The sequence below is a fragment of the Kogia breviceps genome, chromosome 1, assembly GCF_026419965.1.
Source record: "Kogia breviceps isolate mKogBre1 chromosome 1, mKogBre1 haplotype 1, whole genome shotgun sequence".
Classification (NCBI taxonomy): domain Eukaryota; kingdom Metazoa; phylum Chordata; class Mammalia; order Artiodactyla; family Physeteridae; genus Kogia; species Kogia breviceps.
Window position 1 is genome coordinate 33,119,873 of NC_081310.1, and position 14,133 is coordinate 33,134,005.

Consider the following 14,133-nt stretch of genomic DNA (forward strand, 5'->3'; position numbering starts at 1 on the left):
CTGGGTAGAGTTGGCTGGTGCTCTGGTGGGCAGAGCTCAGTAAAACTTTAATCTGCTTGTCTGCTGATGGGTGGGGCTGGGTTCCCTCCCTGTTGGTTGTTTGGCATGAAGTGACCCAACACTGAAGCTTACCCAGCTCTTTGGTGATGCTAATGGCAGACTCTAGGAGGGCTCACACCAAGGATTACTTCCTAGAACTTCTGCTGCCAGTGTCCTTGTCCTCAAGGTTAGTCACAGCCACCTCCGCCTCTGCAGGAGACCCTCCAACACTAGCAGGTAGGTCTGGTTCAGTCTCCTACGGGGTCACTGCTCCTTCCCCTGGTCCCGATGCACACACTATTTTGAATGTGCCCTCCAAGAGTGGAGTCTCTGTTTCCCCCAGTCCTGTCGAAGTCCTGCAGTCAAATCCCACTAATCTTCAAAATATGATTCTCTAGGAATTCCTCCTCCTGTTGCCAGACCCCCAGGTTGGGAAGCCTGATGTTGTGCTCAGAACCTTCACTCCAGTGGGTGGACTTCTGTGGTATAAGTGTTCTCCAGTTTGTGAGTCACCCACTCAGCAGTTATGGGATTTGATTTTATTGTGATTGCCCCCCTCCTACCCTTTTGTTGTGGCTTCTCCTTTATCTTTGCACGTGGGATATATTTTTTGGTGAGTTCCAGTGTCTTCCTGTCAGTGATTGTTCAGCAGTTAGTTGTGATTCTGATGCTCTTGCAAGAGAGAGTGAGATCTCGTCCTTCTACTCCACCATCTTGAACCAATCTCGACACTCCTGATGAATTCTTAATTAGCGTATTGGCAATTACATTTCAAAGCTGTATTCACAGGGTACTTCACAGTTGTTCATCAGTTTTTGTCAAGATATTCTCAAGTGGTAAGTGATAAAAAGCATTCCCTATTCTTTTTATCTAAATTGAGAAAAGCAAAATATTTTTATGAGATATATTAAGAATATGCAGTATATTAATTAACATGAGAAATTAAAATAAATTAGTTTTCTTGGTCCCCTGTACCAATAGCTATAATTCTCTAGCATTTTTTTCTATAGGAAAGCAAATAGTGACTTATTTGATTTAATTGAATTGCTGGTAATCCTCGAAGATTGGGAGAGTCTCTAGCCTTTCATTCACACTGAATTTTTTTTACTTTTATGCCCCTCAAAAAGCTAATTTTAGTGTATCATTTATTTTTTGTTTATTGATTTTTCTGATTAAAATAATGCAATTTAGGGATTCCCTGGTGGTGCAGCGGTTGAGAACCTGCCTGCAAATGCAGGGGACATGGGTTCGAGCCCTGGTCTGGGAAGATCCTACATGCCGTGGAGCAACTAGGCCCATGAGACACAACTACTGAGCCTGTGCATCTGGAGCTTGTGCTCTGCAACCAGAGAGGCCATGACAGTGAGAGGCCCGCGCACTGCGATGAAGAGTGGCCCCCACTCGCCACAACTAGAGAAAGTCCTTGCACAGAAACAAAAACCCAACACAGCCAAAAAATTAAATAAATAAATACAATTTTAAAAAATAAAATAAAATAATGTAATTTAAACCCAAAGTAAGTAGTAGGCATGAAATAATAAAGAACAGAAAAAATAGAAAATAGAAAAATAGATAAAAATAATAGTCATTAAAACTGATAAACCTCTAGCCAAACTGATCAGGAAGCAGAAAGAGATATATTTTGATGATATCAACAAGAGAGGAAACATTGCTATACTTCTTATAGACATTAAAAAATAGTAAGGTTATATAAACAGCTTTATGCCAATAAATTCAATAACTTAGATTAAATGGAAAAAATTCTTTAAAAAAGCAGATAATCCTAGTTCACTCAAAAACAAGAGGAGATAACACAAATAGCTTTTTATCTATGAAGGAAATTGAATTTATCTTTAAAAATCCTTCCCCAAAGAAAACTACAGGCCCAGATGATTTCATGGATTCATTCTACAAAACATTTCTTGAAGAAATAATGTTAATTTTACACAAACTGTTATAGAAAATAAAAAGAAGAACACATCTCAACTCCTTTTAAAGTTAATACTGCCCCAAAATCAAAATCATTAAAATAAACTATGAGAAAAAAAAAAAAAAAGTACAGATTGATTGACTTCATAACATAGATGGGAAAATTCTCAGCAACTTTTTAGAAAATCAAATTTCAAAGCATATAAAAATGATAATACATCATGAAAAATCGAATTTAGTGGTCACTTTTATTTACTTATTTACTTATTTTTTTGCGGTACGTGGGCCTCTCACTGCCGTGGCCTCTCCCGTTGCGGAGCACAGGCTCCGGACGCGCAGGTGCAGCGGCCATGGCTCACGGGCCCAGCCGCTCCGCGGCATGTGGGATCTTCCCAGACCGGGGCACGAACCCGCGTCCCCTGCATCGGCAGGTGGATTCTCAACCACTGCGCCACCAGGGAAGCCCTAGTGGTCACTTTTATAGTCAAAAGTAATCAATGTAATTTACCATGCTCATAGATAAAAAAGAAAAGTCAAATAAATAATCATCTCAATAGTTTCAGAAAAAGCATTTTATAAAATTCAATACCCCACACATGATAAAAACTATCGTAAAACAAAGAATAGAAGTATGCTTCCTCAACGTGATAAAAAGGCATCTACAAAAACCCTTATTTCACTCCATATACAAAAATTAACATGAAATGGGTCATAGATCTAAATATAAACATAAAAGCTAAAACTATAAAAGTTCTGGAAGAATAGAAAGAAAAAAATCTTGGTAATTTAGACTTAGACAAAGATTTCCAAAATAGGACACAAAAAGTATGAACTATAAGAGAAAAAAAATGATAAGTTGGACTTCATCAAAATTTAAGTTTTTCTCTTCAAAAGACACTTCAGAAAATGAAAAGTCACAGACTGGGAAAAATATTTGCAAAATGTATATCCAATAAATAACCTTTTATATATCCAGAATATATAAAGAACACTAACAACAAGAAGAAGAAAACAACCCAATAAATAGCAGGGAGATGAGGTTTGAATAGACTTCACCAAAGAAGATATACAAATTTCTTAGAAGTGCACAAAAAAATGCTCAACATCATTAGTCATTAAGAAAACATATTAAAACCACATTGAGTTACCACTTCAAACCCACTAGAATGGCTAAAATTAAAACAACAATTCCAAGTGTTGGTGAGGATATGGAACAACTGGAACTCTCATGCATTACAAAAGGAACAGCCACTTTGAAAAAGATTTTGGCAGTTCCTTATAAAGCTTACACTTACCAAATAATCTACTAATGTCACTCCTACATATTTACCCAAGAGAAATGAAAAATATGTCCACACAAAGACTTGTATACAAATGTTCATAGCACCTTTATTCATTATGGTAAGAAACTTGAAACAACTCAAATATCCAAAAACTGGTGAAAAAAAAACCAAATTGTAATTCATCTGTACAATGGCCCGCCACTCAGCAACACAAAGAAACAAAATAATGATACATCCAACAACATAGAATTGCAGAAGTATTATACTAGACACAGAAGCCTATACAGTATACAATTTTGTTTACATGAAATGTTAGAAAAGGCAAAACCAAATAGTGACAGAAAGCAGATAGGTTGTGGGGAGTTAGAGGAAGGGAATGCAAAGGAACACAAAGAAATATTTTAGTGTAACTGAAATATTCTATACCTTGGTTGTGGCAGTGGTTACATGGAGATAAACATTTGTTAAATCTCATTGAATTATACATTTAAAGTGGTGAATTTTATTGTATGTAAACCATACCTCAATAAAGCTTCTAAAAGTAACACAAATGTATGTAAATTATACCTCAATAAAGCTTCTAAAAGTAACACATACTGATTACAGATAATATTGTTGTATTTCCCTACTTATAGATATATTTTCTATAGGATTTTAAAAACCAAAAAACATGTAAGCTTTATTTTCTACTTTCTAACTTACTCTCCAATAATAAATATTCCCCAAGTTACTAAAAACTTTGGAAACATTTAGTGCATGCATGATAGCCCATTTATAAATATGCCACACTTAATCATTCCCCTATTGGTGGAAATTTAGATTTTCAATTTTTCTGTATACTAATATTCTTTGTGTGTATATCCTTGTATATTTTTTGGATTTTTTTCCTAATAATAGATTTTTCAAAGATACAATTCCTGGGTCAAACTATAAGAACATTTTAAGGACCTTAAACATACTGTTAAATTGTTTTCCAGGAAGACTATACTGATTTAATTCTCACTAGCAGTATATGAAAGGACCAGTTGTACCGCATTCTTGCCAGAACTGAATGTTATTGTGAACTATTATTTGAAGTATTTGCTTAAACCTTCCACTTCAGATTGATACTGGTTTGTAACTCTTCCCTGTACTTTTGTTCATATAGAGTCAGTCCATATTATTCACCCTGCTGTGTCTAGGGTTGATTCAGTCCATTCCTGAGGTTTTGTGACTTTGCAGACCCTCTGGGTACTGTGGGTCTATTCTGACATCATCTTCCTGATATTCCAGAGCCTGAGTCTGACTGTCTCCGTTTCTTGCCTCTATCTGACTAGTTATCTCTTAATGTGCTTTTGAGTCGTCCATGTTTATATCATCTCTAGTGCTTAAGACTTTAACATAGCACTTCTTAGCTATTACACACAACATCTCTTTTCCTGTGGTGTAGCTCAGCACATAGTATAATTCATCTTCCATGTAGTACAGCTGTGATTTGTTCGTCATTCCTATTTACCACCCCATCCTTATCTTTCCCCTTAGTTCTCCTCTCATCTCTCCCAACTGGCACCTCTTTCCCAATTACAAGCAATGATCATATAATAGAGACATGAAGATAAATAAAAAAGAGAGCCTTATCCTTTCTGTGGCTAGGCTGGGTCAAATTTCAGCCCATCTTCCCCACTCCCTTTCCTGCTGGACTCAGTTTTCCCTTCTTCCTCCTGCCAGGTTAATCCTGTGCAGGTTCTGAGTTCGTACTGACCACTGCTGGCTCAGTTCCATCAGGCTTCAGCTGGCTCTGGAGTTGCTTTGAGGCAGGATAACTTTTTATTTCTGGTTCAACCTGTGAGACTCAGCTTGGGTATGATCTCCTCTGGATAAGAGCTCCCAGGGTGGCTTGATACCCTCCCTGTGTATTCCAGTGACACCTCTGCTTGCCCCTATTATTATACATATCCCACTTGATTACAATTGCCTGGTTAAAAGGCAATCCTGCCTACCAGAAATGGGAGCTCCAGGAGGTCAGGGACTAGCTGCACAGTCCCTGGATTTCAGTGCAAGTCTTATATTTCCACTCTTGTCTTCCAACAGCCTTCTCTTCACACAGCAGTCATGCTGGTGTTTTAAAACATAATCATTCTTTCTCTCTAATTTATTAATTTTCAGAGTTAAGTGGTCTGTGTCCTACTTTCGTACAGTGGCTACCAATGTATAGATTTTTGTTTTGGTTGGTGGTTTGCGATTTTCTACATGTTTTTATTTTTTGTTTGTATCATTATGAACTAACAGACTTTTAAAATATGTTCAATATGAGTCAATCAATTGCAGTTGTTATTGTTTTTAATTCTCAAATTGCCCCATTTTACACCTGTGGGAGCTCCCTCATACTAGCTCCTAGATCAAATTAGATCTTTATGACACAGCCCTGCCCCCTTTTTTTGATAGATTCTTTGCCTATTGGTACCACAAGGCTTATCATCATCTTGCTTATTTCCAGCCTCAGACTTGGAATCAGCCCTTTCCCCACCAAACCCTGGCTCCTTTGAGGGTATAATGTTACTTACAGGCCACAACCTGGACATTATGAACATTTCTTGCCACTTGTTTGTCATTGCTTCTAGAATTTTGGAGTGGACAAAGATAGGGAATATGCACTTATCTTACCTGTCCTGTATGACTACATTTCAGAATAATCAAAAAAGACCTAGTTGATGAGGCACTTTGTACCTTTAGAGAAGAATTGCAGTTATTAAATGTATAAGGATTAATAAAATCAAAACATCACCATTTGAAACCACTAATGAAGTAATTGATTCAGGCAATGAACATCAACAGATGCTAAAGCCATTAGGAGAGGATGATAAGGACCTTCATAGTGAAAGGATCAGGCTACCCCATGTGAACCCACTGATCAATTTTAGCATGTCTTAAAATGAGACAACCAGACATTATGTACTGCATGATGTAATGCAATAAGAAATACACTGCACCACTTATGAAATATTCTTGCCAAAAAAATGTGAAACCTGAATTTAATCAACATTTAGGTCTAACCTTTAGTTTGCAGAGAAGCAGGAGAACAAATAGACAAATTAAGAATTTGGTACAATTTATAAGACAACTAACTTAGTTTATTCAACAATTCAAAGAGCAGGAAAAAAAAAGGAGGGAGGAGTGGGGTCTGTTACAAATTAAAAGAGACTTAAAAGGCATTATAATCAAATGCTGCAATGATTGGACCTCATTGTGTCCTGATCCAAATAAATCCATGTAAAACTCTTTTTTTGAGATAATTGGGGAAATGTTAAAGTACATTTAGAATTAGATGTTACTGATGAATTTTTGTTAATTTTGTCAGGCATGATAACAGAATTGTGGTTATGTAAGAAAGCATCCCTTTTAAAAAGAATATATAAGCACAGGGAACTCTACACAATACTCTGTAATGGCTTATATGGGAAAAGAATCTAAAAAAGAGTGGACATATGTATATGTAACTGATTCACTTTGCTGCACATCTGAAACTAATACAACATTGTAAATCAACTATACTCCAATAAAATTTTTTTTAAAAAATTAAGATGTTTGCATGGCAAAAAAAAAAAAAAAAAACATAGTACAAAAGTTCAAAAGACAAAAAAAGATCCTATCTTAATCCCAAGCTCCTAATTTGGGGTTAACATATACACACTACTACATATAAAAGAGATAGGGACTTCCCTGGTGACGTAGTGGTTAAGAATCTACCTGCCAATGCAGGGAACACGGATTCAAGCCCTAGTCAAGGAAGATCCCACATGCCACAAAAGCAACTAAGCCCATGTGCCATAATTACTGAGCCTGTGTTCTAGAGCCCACGAGCCACAACTACTGAGCCCATGCACCACAACTACTGAAGCCTGCACACCTAGAGCCTGTGCTCAGCAGCAAGAGAAGCCACTGCAATGAGAAGCCTGCACACCGCAACAGAGTAGCCCCCACTCACTGCAACTAGAGAAAGCCCATGCACAGCAAAACAGACCCAATGCAGCCAAAAATAAATAAATAAATTTACATTTTAAAAGCCAGATAATCAACAAGGACCTACTGTATAGCACAGGGAACTCTACTCAATATTCTGTAATAACCTATATGGGAAATGAATATGAAAAAGAATAGATGCATGTATATATATAACTGAATCACTTTGTTATACACCTGAAACTAACATAACATTGTAAATCAACTATACTCCAATATAAAATAACAAGTTAAAAAATAATTTAAAAATTTAAAAAATAAAAGGAATATATATTGAAATATTTACAGTTAAGATGACATGAGAGAGACTTGCTTTAATAATGCACCAAAAGGGAAAAAAAATAAGAAAGGAAAGAAATAATAAATTAGGGAAAAAGAAGGAAAGAAGGAAGGGAAAGGAAGATTGGAAAGAGGGGAGGAGGGAAGACAGGCAAAAATATTGACTATCAAATCTTGAGATGGGTACTCAGGAGAGATATTTAAATTGTTCTCTCAGGGTTTCCCTGGTGGCGCAGTGGTTGAGAGTCTGCCTGCCAATGCAGGGGACACGGGTTCGTGCCCCAGTCCGGGAGGATCCCACATGCCGTGGAGCGGCTGGGCCCATGAGCCATGGCCGCAGAGCCTGTGCTCCGCAAAGGAAAAGGCCACAACAGTGAGAGGCCCGCGTACCACAAAAAAAAAAAAAAAAAAAAAATTGTTCTCTCTACTTTGGTGTATATTTAACATTTTTCTTTTAAAAGTTTTAAACATACATTATATTAGATCATTTTCCTATTTAATTTCCCAATTAGACACGATTATTATGTGAGTGTATCTATTGGGAGGAGTGGGCAGATAGGAAGGCATTCAGACATACATAAAAAACAAAGAGAAAATCATCCATGGTCACGTTGTTCAGTAATAACCAGCATTGCCATTGGGGTCTATTCTCTTCCAGGTTTCCCTCACATTCATGCCAATGATGGTTACTATTCTATGTTATCAGTTTAAATGGCTCATCCTTGCTGTTTTAGGTGGCATTGCTTTCATTACCAGAGAGACATAATATCCTCTCGTAGGTTCATTGAATATCCTCTCATAGGTTCTATTTATATTTCTTCTTTTATGAATTACCTGTTTTGAGGGATTGTCAACTATATTACAAACTTTTTTTTCTGCTGTTCCTGCATAGTTGAATAGAAATGTGCACCATGTTGTATAACCATTAACAGGAAAAGGTGAAGGAGCCACTGAAGTTTGGCAGCTCTGAAGATTTAAGTGTCCTGTGTCTCAACACGCAGACCAGCCAGGGTGATTCTCCAAAAAACTGTTACACAACCCAGAGAGCATCATTGACCTAAAGACAATGTTGTACTCTATTCAGAAAGTATAAATAGGGAAATGGTTCAAGACTCCCAATTTTTTTTGGATGCAAACCTCTGTAGGAGATAAAATATAAGACAAGACTGGCAGGGGCAGAGTCAAGATGGCAGAGTAGGAGAATGTGGAGTTCATGTCTCCTCACAAGTAGGGTACCTACCAGGCATTGGTGGGTTCATTGCAGCACTATTTACAATAACCAGGACCTGGAACCAACCTAAATCCCCATCAACAGATGAATGGAGGGCTTTCCTGGTGGCGCAGTGGTTGAGAATCCGCCTGCCAATGCAGGAGACACGGATTCGAGCCCTGGTCCGGGAAGATCCCACATGCCGCGGAGCAACTAGGCCCGTGAGCCATGGCCGCTGGGCCTGCGCGTCCGGAGCCTGTGCTCCGCAACGGGAGAGGCCACAGCAGTGAGAGGCCCGCATACCGCAAAAAAAAAAAAAAAAAAAAAAACAGATGAATGGATAAATATGATGTGACACATATATACAATGTAATATTACTCAGCCATAAAAAAAAATGAAATTGGGTCATTTGTAGAGATGTGGATGGACCTAGAGTCTGTCATACAGAGTGAGGTGAGTCAGAAAGAGAAAAACAAATATCATATATTAATGCATATATGTGGAATCTAGAAAATTGTACAGGTGAACCTATTTGCAGGGCAGAAATGAGATGTAGACATAGAGAATGGACGTGTGGACACAGTGGGCGAAGGTGAGTGTGGGATGAATTGGGAGATTAGGATTGATATATATATACACTATTAAGTGTAAAGATTGCTAGCGGGAGCCTTCTGTATAACACAGGGAGCTCACATTGCTCTGTGATGACCTGGATGGGTGGAATAGGGGGGTGGGGTTGGGAGGGAGGTCCAAGAGGGAGGGGATATATGTATACAAATAGCTGATTCACTTCATCATACAGCAGAAACTAACACAACATTGTAAAGCAATTATACTCCAATTTTTTTTTAAAAAAAGGCTGGGAAGGAAGAGATTTAAAATATGGATTTAGGGCTTCCCTGGTGGCGCAGTGGTTGAGAATCCGCCTGCCGATGCAGGGGACACGGGTTCGTGCCCCGGTCTGGGAAGATCCCACATGCCGCGGAGCGGCTGGGTCCGTGAGCCATGGCCGCTGAGCCTGCGCGTCCGGAGCCTGTACTCCGCAACGGGAGAGGCCACAACAGTGAGGCCCGCATACCACAAAAAAATAAATAAATAAATTAAAAAAAAAAAAATATGGATTTAATTTTGATGAAAATATTTTTAAAAAGCATGTGACAAACCACTATTTCATTATTAAAAGATTTTGCTCCTCCTATTTAAAGAACATTCGTTTCAGAAAGGTGGTTAGAGTACAAACAAACTGTCATCAGGTATCACTCAACTTCAGCCAAACATGGCAGGATCCTTTGCTGCTCTGAGTTTTACTGTTAAGGTGTCTCTTCTACATTCTTGTATTTGTTCTCTTTGTTTTCCATGCCATGATCATGTTCTGCCCTTGTCTCCAAGACTCCATTCTTAAAACCATTCAGTATAAAAGAGATTACCCCCCTCCACTCTTTTTTGTCTTGGATCTTTCTTTTTCTTTTGGTGTTGACTGCTGGAAGTCAAGATTCTAGGAAAGTTAATTGATTTCAGGAAACTGTGATACATTTCTGTGAGGTTGTGGCAGGTAGGAGATAGAGAACTATAGAGGAGTTAATGGATTAAGAGAAAGAAAAGGTCAGCATCTAAGTGTCTGAAAGAAATTGGCACAGGAAAAGAGTTGGGAGAAGCAAGGGTGATTGAGAGCCAGGAAGAGGAAATTTATTGAGCATCTACTCATGTCATATGTCTTATTGACATGATCTCATTTTATCCTTATAAGTCTGGGAGATAGGCATGTTATCCATATTTCACAGAGGAGCAAATGGCAACTCAGAAAAGTTAAGTGCTAAATATCACACAGGTTGTATATGTTGTTAACAAGAATCAATACCAGCTCTGTCTTGCCTTTAAGGCCATGATCTTCCTAAAATTACACTCACTCCCAAAGAAGAATAGAAAGGTAATATGGGTCATGGAGAAATAATGGATTCAATTCCTGCAAAGTCATAAAAGTGGCACTTCTTCAAAGATATATTAAGAGCTCCACAGAATTATCTTTAACTTTTACCATTTTTCCTTGAAAAATAATGATAACAGGGTTATCCAGACTGTACAAAAGGCAAAATTGGGCACATTTTAAGTAAAACTTGCTTGAGTATCCAGGATATAGGATTGTTTTAATTCCATAAGATTTCATTTCCAGAATGGTCATAGTCTGGAAAAAAAAAAAGAGGAAAAGTAGGAAGTAGGGTATACATATATGGGCTATAGCTCCTGGGAGAAATTGTGCTGAAAAAGAATTTAAACCATGGCAGCTGTTATTGATTTTATCTGAAATCCCCTCCCTAATCTTCCTCATCTGCCTGGAGAACTCCTATTGATCCTGAAAAGCCCCACTCAGCTATTACCCGCTCCATGCCTCAGAGTTAATCAATCCCTTCTCTATATCATTTCTTTATCTCTTCCATTGTGGCTCATGCCATGCAGCTATGTTATTCTCCACGCTTTTCATCTATGGAGTCTTCTTACCTCCTGATATAAGAATGTCATCCCATTGATATCTTACAATCTCTTCAGAAGTCCTACATCATCCTGTGTGTATTTCATGTCCATAGGGAAAATCCAGCTCATTCCTAATCTGAACAGCATCTCTTTCTGACCACAATCCTTCCAGCTTTCTCTTTTTAATACACATTCTTCCACCTCAATGAGCCCTCTGATCCTTGCTTAGATTCTGTAATCTAAAACTCTCACTACTCTTTGGTTAATAGTCTCAACTCCCATGCCAATTTATGAATCCATTGCACCTGCCCTGAAAATCATACCACTGGATCAATCCAATCACTCATCACCTCTTTCCTTTTGTAACTCTCTCCTCCTTAGCTTTTTATACATGATTTCCTCATACCTCTCTGCCTACTTCTTCTCAATTCCCACTACAGGTTTCTAACTATCCCTTAAATACTGCCATTCCCCAAAGTTCCATGCTTAAACTCTATTAACATAGTGCACATTTCTCTTCAGTGCTCATTCACATCCATGGCTTCAGGCCCTGTCTGTGTACTGATGATCTTCTAAACTAGACCTTCAACTTGGATTCCTCTTCTACTCTATAGAGCTATGCATCCAACTTTCTACTGTACATCTCCACTTGAATGCCCAATATATGCTTTAAATCCAATACATTCAACACTGTTCACCATTATCCCCTCACCACACCTCAGTGAATGAAATTATCATCTACTCATTTGCCCAAGTTAGGAATCTGGACCTTGTTTTGGATTACTCCCTCTCCTTTGTCTTATCAAATTCAACATCCAAGTTCACCTGCTTAGCATATCCTGTATCCCTCTCCTTCTCTACACTCTCACTCCCACTGTCATGCCTAAATTACTAGAACAGACTCTTAAATAGTCTCTCTGCATATAATCCTGCCTTCTCTACCACACCACCAATCTATATCTGATACCATCATCCTGAATTACAAATTGGATAACGTGACTCTCTGCCTTTCTTCAAAATCCTTCAATACAGCCACTAGAGGAGTTTGATTACCTTTTAATTATTGAAGGACAATTAGATAAAATAAAAAACAGAAGGGTCAACATGGCTAGAATTTAGCACTGAAGAATAAAATCCAAACTCCTTCGACAGAACACAGGAACTTTTTGAGCTCTCTGACAATCTTTCCAACCACACCTCTTCCCACTTAGCCCCCATATCTATGCCTCAGCCTTGCTGAACTACTTGCAATTGCAGCAGGGTTCCCCATGCCATTTCTCTCCATGCTAGTGTTCAGGTGGTTCCCTCTACCTAAATACCTTGTTATCTCCTGCTCATTTTTCAAGTCTCACTTTCCAGAAAACTGATTAATCTTCTCAAGGCTAAGTGATACCACAGGAGCCACACACATTTTTATAACAGCATACATCATAGTGTGTAATATTTTTCTGTTCATTTGTCTGTATCCCTAACTAGGTGCTAAGTTCCTTAAGCAAATATCTTAGGCCTTACAGCTTATATCTCACTCATCTTTGAATCTCTAGCACCTAGCTTTGTACCTGGTTCATAAAGACCTTGCAAAAAATGGGAAAAAAAGAAAGAATAAATGAACTATTCAAAACATTTTTATTTCAGTTCTTGGTATTTATTGTTCTATTACAAAGCATCCTCACATTTAGTCACAGATGTAGAAAACCAACTTACGGTTACCGGGGATAAGGGTGGGGGATAAGTTGGGAGATTGGCATTGACACATACATACTACTATACATAAAATAGATAACTAATAAGAATCTCTGCTGTATAGCACAGAAAACCCACTCTACTCAATACTCTGTAATGGCATATATGGGAAAATAATCTTAAAAAAAAGAGTGGATATATGTATATGTATAACTGATTCACTTTGCTGTACACCTGAAACTAACACAACAGTGTAAATGAACTATACTCCAATAAAAATTTTTAAATAAAATAAAATTTAGCAGCTTAAAACAATTAATTATTATCTCTATGGTTCTATAGGTCGACTGGTTCAACTGGATGATTCTTGCTCAAGGCCCCCCATGCAGGTACATGGTAGCTGGGGCTGGAGTCATCTGAAGGCTCAAATGGGCTCAACAACAAAGATACCTGGATCACATGGCCAGCTATTGGTAGGAAGTTCAGCTAAAACACTGTCTTCTAAAGCTTCCATATGTGATCTTTCAATGTGGCTTGGACCTTTCACCGTATAGCAGGTGGGTTCCAAGAGCATCCCAAGAAGAGTATTCCATGATACCCAGGTGTAAGGTGTAGGAATTTTTATGACCTTGGAAATGCTGTGATTTTATTTCTAACTTAGCCTATTGGTCATATAAGAACTTAAGGCCAAGCCTAAATTCAAGGGAGGGCAAATTTGACTATCTTCTGATGTGGAAATGGCACATAGGTGCAGAGAAGGAAAGAACTGATGATGGCCATCTTTAGAAGTAACTTAACATGATTTAGAATGAAAAACAACTTTAAATAATACATTAAAATGTGTTCCTTTCTAAAACCTATATTTTTCTTCAATTTGGTCATTTCACTCTTGAGAAGTATTTCCACTTGTGGGGTAAACAGTATTATGTGAAAAGATAGTTATTAATGAAGTACCTAGCACTTCACAAGTTCTATAAAAAGTTTGGAACTGAAGGCTAAAATAAGGTTAGTGAATGATTTGTATATCTCCATTATCATTTCATTCTTAAGTGGCCCTTACAACATGAATATTTGAGAAGTGATATTGTAAGCTATTCAGTTCTCAAGTTTTCTCTTTAATTCCTTTGACTTTACAATTCTGGCATTTTGATCTATAAGAAGATTTACTTCAGAAAACAGGTTTCTTTTAGAATGTTAATTCCTGGAGAACAAGACTCTTTTTTTTTTTTTAACTTAGTTAC